The 16871-nt window shown below is 41.5% G+C and overlaps 1 long non-coding RNA gene across 2 annotated transcripts in view; it reads left to right on the plus strand.

Moving 5' to 3' along the window:
* The first annotated feature begins 12644 nt into the window (after positions 1–12644).
* Positions 12645–16871, plus strand: part of LOC149121697 (uncharacterized) — a 58369-nt gene continuing 54142 nt past the window's right edge. For both annotated transcript variants that reach the window (XR_016223075.1, XR_016223074.1), the window contains exon 1: positions 12645–12959. This is a non-coding gene — a long non-coding RNA (uncharacterized LOC149121697). The remainder of the gene's footprint in view (positions 12960–16871) is intronic.

Raw genomic sequence — 16871 nt, forward strand, 5'->3', positions numbered from 1 at the left:
GGATGTGGAGAAACTGAAGCTTCCATACACTGATGGGAGAAGGATAAAGCGATGTAGCACTTTAAAAAACACTTTGTGGGCAGGTGTTTGGCCTGGTGGTTACACGCCTGTGACCCACATTGGCGTGGCTGGATTCAAGTCGTGTCCTGTTTCCTGATTCCAAATCCCTGCTGTGCAGACCCTGGGATGGTCTGCAGGTGGTGGCTCAAGTGGATGAGTTCTGCCACACACGTGGAAGACCTGGATGGAGTTCTCAGCTCCTGCTGTAGTGGGCATCTTGGCAATGAATTGGCAGATGAGAGTGCTCTCTCTCTCTCTCTAAAAAAAAGAAAGGAAAGAAAAGAAAGGAAAAGGACAGGACAGGACAGGACAGGACAGGACAAGAAAGCGAAGGAAAGAAAAAAAAAAAAGAAAAGAGACAAGAACATGAGGTTGACCAAGTCTGAGAAGTTTTTGGGTGTGTTTTCTCCTGATAAGAAACACCCCTGGAGAATTTTGCTTTAAAGCAAAAACAGTACAACAGTTTGGCTTTTCCTCAAAAGCTTAAAACTCTTTTACCATATGATCCAGCAACTCCATTCCTAGGAATATTCCCAATAAAAATGAAATTGTATACCCACACAGAACTTGCACAAGAATACTCATAGTGAAATTATTCATAATAGCTAAAAAGTTGCAGCAATCCAGTTGTCCATCAACTGAAGACTAAATACATCATATATCTATGCAATGGAATATCATTTGGCCATACGAAAACTGAAGTACTGATACATGGTGTAATATGGGTGAACTTTCATCCCCGGTGTTTATTTGGTTACACCTATGTCATCAGTTGGGTAAGGGACATGTGGCTATCATTTTTCTTGTTGTGACCCATACTTCATTCATAATCTAGGTATGTATGTGGAGAATAGACAAATCATTACTTCTCCCATAGCCCTACATTAAGAAGTGCTTGTTGAAGGAATGATCTTTGTAAGGAGAGTGTGCAGGATTCTCAGCACCAGAGTGGAGCCTGGAGGGAGGCTGCCATCTGAGGACGATACACCTTGCATGGTGCTAGCAACCATGTAAGTTATGACTTCAGTTAAGTCTATATTTGCCATGAAAACATGGATTCTCAAGACAGATTAATAGATGCTTAATAGACTAAAGATTCTATGTACTATATACTCTTTCCTTAATTATCTTATAGTGTTTTACTCTAATACATTGTGTACTACGTATCCTAAATTATTTTTTTGTTTGTTTTAAAGATTTATTTATTTTACTTGAAAGTCAGAGTTACACAGAGAGAGAAGGAGAGAGAGAGGGAGATGGAGGGTGAGAGAGAGAGAGGAAAGAGAGAGAGAGAGAGGTCTTCCATCCGCTGGTTCACTCCCCAATTGGCCGCACCAGCTGGAGCTGCGCCGATCTGAAACCAGGAGCTTCTTACAGATCTCCTATGTGGGTGCAGAGGCCCAAGGACTTGGGTCATCTTCCACTGCTTTCCCTGGCCACAGCAGAGAGCTGGATCGGAAGTGGAGCAGCCAGGTCTTGAACCGGTGCTCATATGAGACGCCGGCACTGCAGGCAGCTGCTTTACCCGCTACACCATAGTGCCAGCCCCGTATCCTAAATTCTTTTAACCACACACGGTCCTCTATTAGCAATGAAATCAAGAGGTTGTCTTCCATTCATTACATTTTATTCTAAGTGATAGCTCCTTATACTAAGTCCTTCAGTTCATATATACACTTAACTGTATGCCACCATTCAACTGACAATCACACAGTTCTTAAATGACTATTTCACATATATTTTCTGTTGCATGACTCTGCAATCTAAACAAGAATAGGAAATCTCTGTCATATTCCTCCACAGAACTAATCACAACAATAGAAACATTTGTTTTCAGCCCTGCCCCAAGGAGCCCATTCTCTAGTAATTTGCACTGTGACCTTCCTATCCCTTCTCTGGCTGTAGTGAATAAGAGATGAGATCAAACAGGCGCTCTGTCCCAGGAATTGGAACTGAGACCAAAAAGTGGCCAGAGAGTAAGAATATTAAGTTAGGAATCACAGCATATAATGTTGGGAGTGTGGTACAGCCATATCCAGCATAAAAAAGTAGAAACAGGAAAAGTCCATCTGAAAGAGAGAGAGAGAGAGAGAGAGAGAGAGAGAGAGAGAGAATGAAGATAACATTCTGATGAATTTATGCTTTAGTTACTTTTGATTACATATCTTCCTTAAAATCTAATTGAATCTCTATGTTCCTAAATGTGTATATACAAAATGCATGAAGTTTGCATACCTTAAATAAAATTTAAAAAAAAAAAAGAAAGAAAACACTAACACCAACAACAAACGAAATCTAGTTGAATTCTTATGTTGGCTCCACAAGCTACTTCTCCAGTCTTGAAATACACTCTCCTCCACACTTTTTTTTAATATTTATATTTTATTTTATTTAATGAACATAAATTTCCAAAGTACAGCTTATGGATTACAATAGCTCCCCCCCCATAACTTCCCTCCCACCCACAACACTCCCCTCTCCCACCCCCTCTCCCCTTTCATTCACATCAAGATTAATTTTCAATTATCTTTATATACAGAAGATCAATTTAGCATATATTAAGTAAAGATTTCAACAGTTTGCACCCACAAAGAAACACAAAGTATAAAATACTATTTGAGTACTAATTATAGCATTAATTAAACACCTAAGAGTAATTGTGTATTAATTACAGAGTTCAACCAATAGTTTTTTTTTTTTTTTTTTTTTTTTTTTTTTACAGGCAGAATGGACAGTGAGAGAGAGAGGCAGAGAGAAAGGTCTTCCTTTTGCCGTTGGTTCACCCTCCAATGGCCGCCGCGGCTGGTGCGCTGTGGCTGGCGCACCGCGCTGATCCGATGGCAGGAGCCAGGTGCTTCTCCTGGTCTCCCATGGGGTGCAGGGCCCAAGGACTTGGGCCATCCTCCACTGCACTCCCTGGCCACAGCAGAGAGCTGGGCTGGAAGAGGGGCAACTGGGACAGAATCCGGCACCCCGACTGGGACTAGAACCCGGTGTGCCAGCGCCACAAGGCAGAGGATTAGCCTAGTGAGCTGCGGCGCCGGCTTCAACCAATAGTTTTAAGTAGAACATAAAAAATACTAAAAGGGTAAAGTATTAAGTTCTTTTTTCTTTTTTTGTTTCTTTTTGTTTGTTTGTTATATAGTTATTTTTTATTTAATAAATGTGAATTTACAAAGTGCAGCTTTTGTATTGTTGTGGCTTCCCCCCCAACCTCCCTCCCTCCCGTGGCCCTCCCCTCTCCCATCCTGCCCTTCATCGAGTTTCATTTTCAATTACCTTCATATACTGAAGATCAACTTAGTATACACTAAGCAAGGATTTCAACAGGCTGCACTCACACAACCGCACAGGTATAGGGCATTGTTCGACTAGTAGTGTTGTTTTTAAGTTTCATAGTAGAACACATTAAGGACAGAGATCCTATGTGGGGAGCATGTATCCAGTGACTCCCGTTGTTGATTTAACAATTGGTACTCTTATTTATGACGTCAGCAATCACCCGAGACTCTTGCCATAGCAAGAGCTGTCTAGGCTATGGAAGCCCCTTGAGTTCACCGACTCTGAACTTGTTTAGTCAAGGCCATATCACAGTGGAGGTTCCTTCCTCCCTTCAGAGAAAGGTGCCTCCCTCCTTGATGGCCTGTTCCTTCTGCTGGGGTCTTGTTCACCAGGATCTTTCATTTACATTGTTTTTTGCCACCGTGTCATGGCTTTCCATGCCTGTGAGACTCTCATGGACCTTTTAGCCAGATCCGAATGCCCCAAGGGTTGATTCTGAGGCAGGAATGCTGCCATTCTATGAGTCTGTTGCTCCACACTGTCTTAGAAGTAAAAGACAAACAAACAAAAAGCAAACCTCACTTGATCTGGAAATCTTCGACAGTTCTGCCACAGGAAATGAGACGGTGCAGCTGAATCACCTGGCATGCTGTTGTGAGGCCCAGGGGGTGTGATCCAGTCAATTAGTACGTGTGGATATGAGTCTCACCTCAGACCATCCTATGGATGTTTCATCCCATTCTAAAATGAGTTCAGTGGAATTTTCTCATAGTGAATAAATTCACATTCCCTTTTATCATTCCAACTGTAAGTGGAACAGAGTGGGAAACAATGTCAAACCAGCTCTCCCACTGCAACAAGAACTGAGTCAGATCTTAGTCATTATTTGCTCAAGTTCACAACACGTGTCTTCTTTCAAAAAATTCTGATTTTCCCTTTCACAGTTTTTCAATAATTGAAAGTTAATACATCACCTAGGATTTTTTTTATTGATAGACATTGTCACCTATGAATAAGAGAGGACAGCCTAATGGCTTTGGGTTTGGGGGTGAGAGATTGGAAGAGAGAAGAGGGCAGTGAAGACTGTGGATAGCTCTCTGAGGATAACTGCTGAGAAAGCAGCAGTGTTTCAGTGTAAATGTGGATGAGGTTCTGGAGCAGGAGTTTGTCCTGGGGGTCAGGACACTGGGTGAAAGTGTCCCACATCAGAGTGCCTGGTTGACTCTGGCTGCTGACACCAGCTTCCTGCACACCCTGGGAGGCAGCAGCGATGACTGAAGTCATTGGGTTCCTTGGACCCATGAGGGAGGTGTGCATGGAGTTCCCAGTTCCTGCTTTGACCTCCTGGCTGTGGTGGGCATTTGGGGAGGGAGTGAGCAGATGGCAGCTTCTCTCCGAAGCTCTCTCCTTCTCCCTCTCCCTCCCTGCTTCTTAAGTAAATGACTAAACATTTGATATAAAAAAAAAAGATTTCCATAGGTCAGAATCAGATGACCTAGATGAATTTAATTTCTTGTAATCCAAAGGCAACAAACTGCTTCATATTCAATTATTTAAGTCACTCAGGTCATTTTTGTCTTCTTAGAAAATGTGTGCATTTTCTAATCTGCTGTGTGAATACTTAGTAACTCAGTTTGTACAAATTAAAATATTAATTTTGAAAGGAATGCATGACAGAGTTCTCAACACTCCAATTATTTTTTTAAGATTCACATGTGATGAATTAATATGACAACTAAAGATGATGATTGCAATTTAAGTTTCCTCCACATTATGACACACTATATAATTGATATATATAACAACTGTTAAACATTATTAAATATATTATTACATATTGCAACAAAATACAAAAAATTATTTCTTAAAGTTTAAAAATATATATCATCAGTGATGACTGAAATAATATTTGTTGTAAATTCCTTTAGAAAATATCAAGGTTAATTTTTTTAAAATTTGTTTATTTATTTGAATGTCAGTTACAATGAGAAGGAGACACCGAAAGAGAGAGAGATCTTTCATCTTTTGGTTTACTCTCCGAATGACCGCAATGACCAGGGCTGGGCCAGGCTGAAGCCAGGAGCCAGGAACTTCTTCCTGGTCTCCCACGTGGGTGCAGTGGCCCTAGCACTTGGGCCATCCTCCACTGCTTTCCCAGGAGCATTAGCAGGGAGCTGGATTGGAAGGGGAGTAGCTGGGACTTGAATTGGCACAATATAGGATGCAGGTGCTGCAGATGGCAGCTTAACCTGCTATACCACAATGCCAGCCTCAAGGTTAAATGTTTATGCCTAATGAATTATTTTTTTAAATGCATGCTCATTTCATTAATTATGTAAGTCTAAACATCTAAACAAACTAGGCAAAATCAATTAACTGAGTCTAAATAATTCATCATACTTTTTTTCTGGGTGGAATAGCCCAAGGTCACAATTACTGAGAAGGCATATGTTTTTTTAATCATACAGCCTCAAAAAAAAAAAAAATCAAGACGATACGCTGCAGGAATCACAGAATTAGTGACTGACTACTTTAATCCTCAAACTCAGAGGGCATTTGCAGGCATGTGAAAGACCCTCTTTTCCCATAATTGAATATAATTTTCTTTCTTCTGACTTCTCTTTCTTATTCTATTTTTTAATGATTTATTTATTTACTTGAAAGTCATAGTTACACAGAGAGAGAAGGAGAGAGAGAGAGGGAGCGGGGAGAGAGTGAGAGAGAGAGAGAGAGAGAGAGAGAGAGGTCTTCCATCCGCTGGTTCACTCCCCAGAGGGCCACAATGGCCAGAGCTGTGAGGATCCAAAGCCAGGAGCCAGGAGCTTCTTCTAGGTCTCCCACATGGTTGCAGGGGCCCAAGGACATGGGTCATCTTCCACTGCTTTCCCAGGCCACAACAGAGGGCTCAATCAGAAGTGAAGCAGCCGGGACTAGAACCGGCGCCCATATGGGACGAGGGTGCTGCAGGCAGTGGCTTTACTCACTATGCCACAGCGCCGGGCCCTGTCTTTTTTTTTTTTTTTTCCCCATTTGGCAAAGTGAGGAGGCATTTCTATATGTCTATGTATATTGTAAAATCTAATTCAACTGCGCATTCAAAGAAAGAAGAAAATCCGCATGGTAAAGTGGACTTGCTGTCTGTTTATCTGATGGTTCCTGATAGCGAGACACAGGAATAGGAGAAAACATGCTCTTGTCTCCTGTGTGTTGACATCCGCCGCCCAGTTGTATGCCTCCTGCCCTCATGAGATTTCATTCCTGCTGTCAGCTAGCAAAACTGTATTGTTTTATGCTACTTGGAACAAAAATGTAAAAGGAAAATATATTTTAATGTATTAATAATTTGCTAGTCAATCTTGAAAGTAACAAATCCTTAAACGACTTCATGATTTTTTCTACATCCAACTTCTGTTTATGTTTTTGATTTTGTCATTGAATGTGATTTTCAGATTTTAATCTAATGTCCATTTGCCAGTAATCCCAATTCACCTGAGAACCTTCAGTTTAAAAATTGGATTGCCCCCAGGCAAACCACAGGTCTAGAACTGGAGTAGCTGTGGACCAGTGGGGCTTTCCATATTACAGATAAAGAAACTCCCTGGTTCAAGTTCTTAAACGGCCACAGTAGAAACTTGTGGGTTATCTCAAGACTCTTGGTCCCTGGTTTGCTGCCTCAGGAATTCATCACATTGTATCTTGAGGTTACACATCTTGTACCCACACTTCACAGCAACTCCCCGACAAGTGCTTGCATACTTTTGTTCAGTATACTGCTGGGGAATGAATAAAAAAAATTTTTTTAAATAAATGGTAAATGCATTAGTATTTTGTATGTATAAGAAAAACTTTAACTATAAAGCATATATATATATATATATAATATATAAAGACTGCTTACAGGTTTTATATGTCTATTTTAGGATTAAAACACAAGTATATAGGGGAATGCAAATTAGCAGTCAAGAAACCCACAGCCCACATCATAGTGCCTGAGTTCGAGTCTCAGCTCCAGATCCTGACTCCAGTTTCCTGCCAGTTCAGATCCTTTGAGGCAGTAGTTGATGGCTAAAGTGACTGGGTTCCTGCTTGAGTTGCCAGCTTTGGTCCCAGCCTAGCCTTGGCCAATATAGGCAATTGGGGAGTGAATCAGTGGATGGGAATAGTCTCTCTGTCTCTCAAGTAAATAAATAAATAAATTTGAATTTAAAAAATTTTCCAGACACATATGTCCAATTCTACCTATCTATCCATCTATCTTATCTATCTATCTATCTATCATCTCTACCTATTCACCTATCAAGGGTTTCTTGGTCTGGAAATTTATTCTGTGGGTGAAATTTGAGGAATTCCAACTATTATATTACGAAGTCAAATCTAGAAGAGTAAAACAATACAGTTTAGAATTGTAACAGTCCCAGAAGGACAAAGTGCCCTGTTCAAACAGTCACCCAGCTTAGTCCTCGTCATTTTCACTATTGGAAAACATCAACTTCCAATGTAAAAATTGCACTTTGGGGCAACACATTAGGACATTTCTTTCACAGGTGCAATTTATCTCCCCACAGGTTGCATCTGGACCTTGAAACAAAAGAAAATATGTGTTATGGGGCCAGTGCTGTGGCGTAGCAGGTAAAGCCACTGCCTGAAGTGCTGGCATCTCATATGGTCACTGGCTGCTCCACTTCTGATCCAGCTCTCTGCTATGGCCTGGGAAAGCAGCAGAAGATGGCCCAAGGCCTTGGGCCCCTGCACCCACATGGGAGACCCAGAAAAATCTCCTGGCTCCTAGCACAGCTCTGGCAGTTGCGGCCAATTGGAGAGTGAACCAGCAGATGGAAGACCTCTCTCTCTCTCTCTCTCTCTCTCTCTCTCTTTCTCTCTGCCTCTCCCTCTCTCTCTGTGTGTAAATCTTTCAAATAAATAAATAAATCTTAAAAAAAGAAAATGTTTTTTCTTCTTAGTACAAGCTTGTAATAATGAAACCACCTTTTCATCTTATTCCCAATTTTAACTTAATTTTATTTTCTTAATAAATGAAATTTATTTGAAAGGCAGAGAGAGAGAGAGAGAGAGAGACAGAGAGACTCTTCTGATAGAATTAAAAGGGAAAGAATGATCCTGCGGGGAAAACAGGACACACAGCAGACTCATAGAATGGCAGCATTCCTGCCTCAGAATCAACCCTTGGGACATTCGGATCTGGCTAAAAGGTCCATGAGAGTCTCACAGGCATGGAAAGCCATGACACGGTGGCAAAAAACAATGTAAATGAAAGATCCTGGTGAACAAGACCCCAGCAGAAGGAACAGGCCATCAAGGAGGGAGGCACCTTTCTCTGAAGGGAGGAAGGAACCTCCACTGTGATATGGCCTTGACCAAACAAGTTCAGAGTCGGTGAACTCAAGGGGCTTCCATAGCCTAGACAGCTCTTGCTATGGCAAGAGTCTCGGGTGATTGCTGACGTCATAAATAAGAGTGTCAATTGTTAATCAACAACGGGAGTCACTGGATACATGCTCCCCACATAGGATCTCTGTCCTTAATGTGTTCTACTATGAAACTTAAAAACAACACTACTAGTCGAACAATGCCCTATACCTGTGCGGTTGTGTGAGTGCAGCCTGTTGAAATCCTTGCTTAGTGTATACTAAGTTGATCTTCAGTATATGAAGGTAATTGAAAATGAAACTCGATGAAGGGCAGGATGGAAGAGGGAGTGGGAGCGGGAAGGGCCACAGGAGGGAGGGAGGTTTGGGGGGGGAGCCACAACAATACACAAGTTGCACTTTGTAAATTCACATTTATTAAATAAAAAAATAACTATATAACAAACAAAAAAAGAAAAAAGAACTTAATACTTTACCCTTTCAGTATTTTTTATGTTCTACTTTAAACTATTGGTTGAACTCTGTAATTAATACACAATTACTCTTAGGTGTTTAATTAATGCTATAATTAGTACTCAAATAGTATTTTACACTTTGTGTTTCTGTGTGGGTGTAAACTGTGGAAATCTTTACTTAATATATGCTAAATTGATCTTCTGTATATAAAGATAATTGAAAATCAATCTTAATGTGAATGGAAGGGGAGAGGGAGTGGGAGAGGGGAGTGTTGTGGGTGGGAGGGAAGTTATGGGGGGGGGAGCTATTGTAATCCATAAGCTGTACTTTGGAAATTTATATTCATTAAATAAAATAATATATATATATAAAAAAAGAGAGAGACTCTTCCACCACTTCCCCAAGTGGCCACATCACTGGGGCTGGGTGAGGCCCAAGCCAGGATCTGGGAAGTCCAAGCAGATCTCCCACATGAGTGGCAGGGGCTCAAGCATTTGGGCCATCATCTGTTGTGCTCCCAAGTGTGTTAGCAGGAAGCTAGGTCAAAAGCAGAGCAGCTGGGACTCGAACTGGCACTCTGATATGGGTTGCAGGTGTTGGCACCTGTACCGAAATGCTGGCCCCTGTTCTCAATCTTTAACATCTTTAGTATTTGAATCCCAATTCATATAATGTTATTTCATTTTCTTCCCTAATTCCTATACTCCTAACCTCACTACTTTTAAACTGTGGTCCTCATACCTCATTTCAGATGTACTCCAATCTTTCTAGATACAGTATTTCTTACAAAACTTAGAACCACCCATGTTATTGATCTGCTGAGCTCATCACATGGTGAAAAAGTTAAGAGCTTGTTATGGGGGATAAATTATCTATTTGCAAGTATTCCTTGTCTTTCTTTTCCTCCACTTCTTTAAATAATCTTTTTTCTTCCCCTATTTCTGAAGAATATCCAGGCTTGTCAGACAGGCTCTTCTGGTTTGACAGTGCCAGGACCAGGTGGACAGCAGCTCCTGGGGACAGAAGGTGTCTGTTACAGAGCTTGGAGGAGGAGAAGCTGACAACCTTGCAGACTAGGGAGGTATACTCCAGGGAGGGAAGGTTTGGTGGTAAGGCAGTCATGGTGAGTTCAGACAAGGGAGCAGGCGAGGAAAAGTAAGGAAATATTAAGAAGTATTTACTGGGAATGTTGCCTGCTTTATGAAATTCAGGAAGTAGTACAGGGGTGGATGTTGACACGGTGACACCCTCATCCCATACTGGAGAGCCAGGGTTCAAGTCCCAGCTCTTCTCCTGATTGCAGCTCCCGCTAATGTGCACCCTGTGAGGCACCAGGTGACAGCCAGGCGCTGACTCCCTACCACCCACACTGGAGATCCAGATGTACTTCTAGGCTCCTGGGTTCAGCCTTAGCTGTTCTGGGCACTTGTGATCCAGCAGATGGGAGATCTATCTTTCTGTCTGTATCACTGCCTTTCTAAATAAATATTTCAAAAGGGAACATCTACTGGATGAATTAGATTATATGGAAATTAGTACATACTGCATTCATGTGACTTTGATATTATTCTAGGACTAGCCCAGTTATAAGAAATTACCTATCTACGTAAAAGATGCATGTTTTACAAACAGTCAATATCTGTTCATGTGTCTTACACAGAGAGCTTAGGCTACCTGTCTGCTTCTACTCACAGTGACTCGGTGTGCCAGGCCCTGAGGGTGGTGAGACTCCGTCCTGAGAGTGACAGTCAGCTGGGGATCTGGCCGGCTCCCTGAAATAAAGCCAGCCAGGAGGAAGCAGGTGGACCCTCCTCCCTTATACACGCAGGTCTTCTCATCTAGGTTCTGTGTGGCAAGAGGCACCCTCTGACTCTCCTGGAGGACTTTTAAAGAATCTAATAAACCCATGTTTTAAAATATACACAAGAGATGAGAAAAAATGACTAATGACTATGATTTTTTTAAAAAAGTAATAATGTTTGGAGCTGGTGTTGTGTTGGTACAGTGGGTTAAACTGCCATCTTCAATGCCATTTGGGTGATTTGAGTCCCAGCTGCTCCACTTTTGATCATGCTCCCTACTTATGTACCCGGAAAATTGGCAGAAGATGGCCCAAGTGCGTGGCCCCCTGCACCCATTTGTGAGACTGGATGAAGCTCCGGGCTCCAGCCTGGCCCAATCCTAACCATTGCAGTTATTTGAGGGTGGAAGATCTTTCTCTGCCTCTCTCTCTCTGTAACTCTGCTTTTCCAATAAATAAAGAGTTAAAAATTTTTAAAAGTGTTAATGTTTGTGGGCTGGCATTATGGGGCAGTGACTTAAGCTACCACTTGTAACTCTGGAGAGCTGGTTTGGGATCCTGCTCCTCCGCTTCCCATCCAGCTCCCTGCTAAAAGCCCCTGGGAAAGCAGGGCCCATGTGGGAGTTCCAGGCTCCGGGATTCAGCCTATCCTAGTCCCAAGTGCAAGCACTTGGGGAGTGCAGCAGCATATGGAAGAGTGTCTGCCCCTCTCCCTCTATCACTCAAAGCAAAAACAGGAAGTGTTAATGTTTGGAATCTCTTATGTCTTGAGACCATCCTCTCTCTTCTTTCCATTTTTCAGTGTGTCTTGAAGTTGATGAGAATTGAAAGCACAGTTCGCACTGGGAATAAGCATCAAACCTGTTACACGTGAAACAGGAATACAACAGGGTTAAAGGCGTGAATTAGAATGAGGACGAATTCTGTGGTTTTCAGCAGGTGCCTGAAGGCATCTCTCTGAAAGGAAGGGGGAATTGGCAAGCTGGTTTTCACTTTATAAAGCTTTCTAAGAAGGTTTACTCACCGTGATGAGCAGAGATTAAATCAACAGCATGGGATGCTCCGTCTGCCACACCTTCCCTCACTGCTGCACCCACAGTGCCTGGTGGACCAGGAAAGCAGCAGGACTCCTCCCCAGGAAGCTACTTCCCGTGGTGTGCGCTGAATTAGCACCTAACCTGGCCTCACACAAGGAACAAAGTGGGGTCAGCTGAACCCTGAGTTCCCAAATCCTTCCTCTAGAGTTCGTGCTTTGGCAAGGTCTTGTGAAATGCGCCTTTCACTGGATGTTTTCTGTATTTGCTATGTTAGTTATTTGTACAGAAATTATTCTTTGAGTGTAAGTTATTTTTAAATAAGGACTGGAGAACATGAAAAAATAAAGGTCTAGATGTGTGTGGGAAGTTGCCTGTTTAAAGGAGTGACAGAGAAAATAAAACTCCGGGAAGAGGGACTATATTTACACGTGGTATTTACTGTTATTCTTTTTGTTTCTCAGTATCAGAAGCTCATTCTCAGATGGGGAGAGACGGTGAGCTTTTCCTCATCTGTTCCTGAGGTTGGGTTGTTACAGTGACAATGAATAATACTGATAACAATCAGGAGTGTCTGAGTGAGGTAATAAAAGGCTCAATGGTAACTAGAAATAGCTCATTACCAAGCTTTGCTGATAATGGATAATTAAAGAGCACCTGATAATTAAAGAGCACCTGCCTGGTGTTCATTCATTCATTCATCTGTCCATTAAGCCACTCCTCCTCAAGCCTCACTTCCCTTATGGAAGAAGCCAAGGGATGAAGAAGTTAGTGCCGTGTCTCATCTGTATTAACATGTTCATTTAAAACTGCATTCTATATTCTCAACTGACTCATCCATGTTGAGTGAGATTACGTGTTACCGTCTCAGTTTTAAAGACAAAGAAACCGAAGTTCACAGGGCTACTGGATTCACTAAGATGACACAGCTGCTAAGAGGTAAAACTGGATTTAATTTAGGATTTAAGACACCATTCACTTATTGAATCACTTAACCATCTTTATAGTTGGATACCTGTGAATGTTTGTGGAAAATGCAATTAAAATATATGGGATGTGTTTTCACAAGTAGTTTTAAATTTATGCACAGGTTTTCCATAATATACATCTTCCCTTGAACTTCTTAAAGTCCACTCATATGCATGGATTTAAATTTTCTTGGCACCAAAAATAATAGTATTTTTAATTACATTTTCCACAAACTTTTTGAAGTGCCTCGCTATACATCAAAACAAAGGTAGTATGATGATCATTAAAACACATTGTTGACTTCAAGAGGCTGGGAGAGGTGGGGCCTGGTGGTGTGATAAACCCTGTGAGCTACAGAGGGTGTGGAGGACAGGGGTTGGAGACCCTGTCAAAGTCCAAGGCAGGATTTGCAGGGACGGGCATGACTTCTACACCAAGAGCTGAAGGTCCAGCAGGAGTTGCCTGCCCTGCAAGTGCGCGTGGGCTGTGGGGTGTCTGTGGGTAGCTGCCACACAGTGTGCAGGCAGAGGAAAGAACACATGCAAAGGGCTGGAAGCTAATGAGAGCAAGGCCCAACTTGTGAGCAGAAGAGGGAGTTTGGACAAAGCGATACGGTTGGAGCACAGAATTAGACCTGAGATGTTTTCATGATGTGGCTCCAGGTAATTAGGGACCTTGACATTTATGGGGGCCCTGAAGCTATGTTGCAAAGTTTAGACCTTATGCTGCCTGCTTCTGCTTAAAAATAGAATATATTACTGAGACCTCTTATGACATGACAGAAACTAATCACGCAGATGCTACTGCAGAATCTAAGCTAGATTGAGACTTGGATGAAGGAATTGGAAAACTAGCAAGAAATTAAAAATTCAAAAGAGTTGATAGGGAAAGCATAAGTGTAGAATCAAGGCAGTAGTCTTATAGTTAGGAGGCCCAGAGAGCTTCTGAATGAGTCTGTGTCTACATTTCCATGTGTCCCACGAATTCAAGGTGTCTCCAACAATCTCTAAAACATGTTAGGAGCGGTCCTTGTCTGGTTTCCTCAAACCTGTATTTTCCTCTTTTTATTGTAGCACTCACTTTTAAAAGCAATACCTGATCACATCAGTCTTCATTTTTCCTTTTTGTTTCTTTGACAAATGAAAGGAATGGGGTGGGGGGAGAGGGAGATGTCAGCTGCAAATTCACTCCCCAAACACCAGAAACGGCTGGGACAGGGCCAGGCCAAAGCTGGGAGATGCAAAGGCAACCAGGGTTTCACAAGTGGGTGCCAGGAATCCAATTACTTGAGTCACCAAGGTTGTCTCCCAGGGACTACTTTAGCAGAAAGCTGGAGTCAAGAGTCAGAGCTGGGAATCAAACCCGGGCACATCAGTGTAGGATGTGGTTGTCTTAACCGCTAGCTAAGCATTCACTTCAACTTTGCTTTTCAATTTGAAGAGTAAGATCTTTGAAAGTGTTTCGTGGTGAACATAGTCTCTCCAGAGAAAATACAATCCTGGTCGCTTTCCCTCTCTCCTGTTCAATGTGCTTAGGACATAGAGTCTTCCTTTGGTTCCCAAAATGTGCCGTTGCCCACCCATCTGTAATCTAGCAAATGTGTGGTCTGGAAGGGAAATGTTTAGCTGTCTCTTGGCTCCGAGTATGTGATTCTTCATAATGACCATTTAAATCTCTACAAAATTAATGTTTACTTAGTTCATACTATCAGGTGACCCTCATGGAATTTTACATTAATCTTCCTGGTAAGAAGTGAGATGTAAGGGCCTCAGGCAATATCATGCTCTTTGGCAGCAGAGAAGCAATTAAATTATATTCATCTAATTTAAAGTCACATATTTAAGCTCTTTAACTTGTTCAAAATCTTTGAGAAATTTCAAGATTATTCAAAAGGGAAATTATACCAGTAATATAACCAAACCTTGAAATCTGTGAAAAAATGAAGTTTCTATTGTGGTCATCCTCAATGTAGTTTTTGAAATAATAAAATAACCATCTCATCTCTAATCAATCAATTCTTCTTTTTCTTTCTGTGCTAACTAATATTTATTGCTTAGCTATTCAGATCAAATAATGAGAATCAGTACGCATTCCCCTAGTCACAAAGAATATGAAAATAAATAAATCAGGGTCTCTATTTTGGCATTAGGTACACAAGGATATTTCTAATTAATCAGTTAGTGCTTTGTAATATAATATTGATCATACATTGTAATTTTAAAGATATGTATAATTTCATTATCAACTGGAAAACATTCTTGGTAGTAGATCTGTTATCAGGGAACATATGTTAAAATTAATGATTAGGGTTCTTGTCTTTTTTTTTTTTTTTTTTGACAGGCAGAGTGGAAAGTGAGAGAGAGAGACAGAGAGGTCTTCCTTTTGCCATTGGTTCACCCTCCAATGGCCGCCACGGCTGGTGCGCTGTGGCCAGCGCACCGTGCTGATCTGATGGCAGGAGCCAGGTACTTATCCTGGTCTCCCATGCGGGTACAGGGCCCAAGCACTTGGGCCATCCTCCACTGCACTCCCTGGCCACAGCAGAGAGCTGGCCTGGAAGAGGGGCAACTGGGACAGAATCTGGCGCCCTGACCGGGACTAGAACCCGGTGTGCCAGCACCGCAATGCGGAGGATTAGCCTAGTGAGCCGCGGCGCCGGCCAGGGTTCTTGTCTTAAGCTAAGAGAGATATTCTAAGCTAAGACACAAATGAGACAGGCAACATGGTAAGGTTTAAGATTTATTTATTTAGAGAGAGAGAAATACACAGGAATGTGAGAGCTTTATTTAAGGGAGAAGGGGGTCAGAAATTTAAACCAGGAGTTCTATACCAGGCAAAGGGCAGACCAGGGGCCACTTGCAGGAGTCAACAGGCCAGAGATGCATGTGGCATGGCACGGGCTGAATCAGCCTCAAATACAGGCAGCCTGTGAGAGAACAGGGAGAACAGGACAGGTCCAGGGCTCTCTAAGCCTCTTATTCACTTACAAAAGGGGAGTGGTTACATAGTCTGATTGGCAGGTGGGTGTACACATGTGAGATCAGGTAGGGACAAGAGGGGGTCCTGGTCTCCAGCTCACTAATCTAAAGAATCTAATCCTATCTTCCTGATTGCCTCCCTATATCATAACTGTTAAGTATAAGTGTATGTACATCCTTTATGGCTGTAGTAATATTGTTTGATTATCACAGGAAAGATTTTGACATTTCCGATTGCCATCTTTCATAAATATTTTCTTAAATACTGCTGGTATTGTCACCCATGCACACACACATATACATGTATAGATCACCTAATTTCATGCATAGAAAATGGCATTACTTATGTTGAAATGCATTCTTTTTTTAATTTGCTTTTTGATATACTTAAAAGGACCATTACACCCATTTAGAAAAGTGTTAAACTTTTAAGTAACAGCTTTTGGGATTGTAGAATGATGCACTTACTTTTCAATTTTTCTACTGGGATTTCATGAAAAAGCATTTGTACCGGCTGGTAGAACAATAGCTAAGTAAGTATATGTCACTAACATTTCTGATTTAGAAATGAGAAAAATCTGCTGAAAAAACACATATGCATGCACTAGACTGAAGTCAATTTTGGTTTTCTCAAACACCCCTCTTTTGACTAAATTAATACATATGGAAAAATTAGAACCATGAGTGGTAGTCTTAATGCTTATAATAACTTTCCCTGAACCAAAAAAATACTAAATTGGCAATGTAAATGAAAAAATATCACAGAAAATGCAGTTTAGGGGAAAAGAAAAATCAATTTAATTGTATACCAATATAGTCAACCAAAGATGACATATTTAGCATAGAAGTCCTCAAAAGTAAGGGAGAAAGTCATAGGATGTGTTTTTACCATATTTATTAGAAA

Source organism: Oryctolagus cuniculus, chromosome 16 (genome assembly GCF_051225735.1).
Source record: "Oryctolagus cuniculus isolate XC-2025 breed Fujian yellow rabbit chromosome 16, ASM5122573v1, whole genome shotgun sequence".
Classification (NCBI taxonomy): domain Eukaryota; kingdom Metazoa; phylum Chordata; class Mammalia; order Lagomorpha; family Leporidae; genus Oryctolagus; species Oryctolagus cuniculus.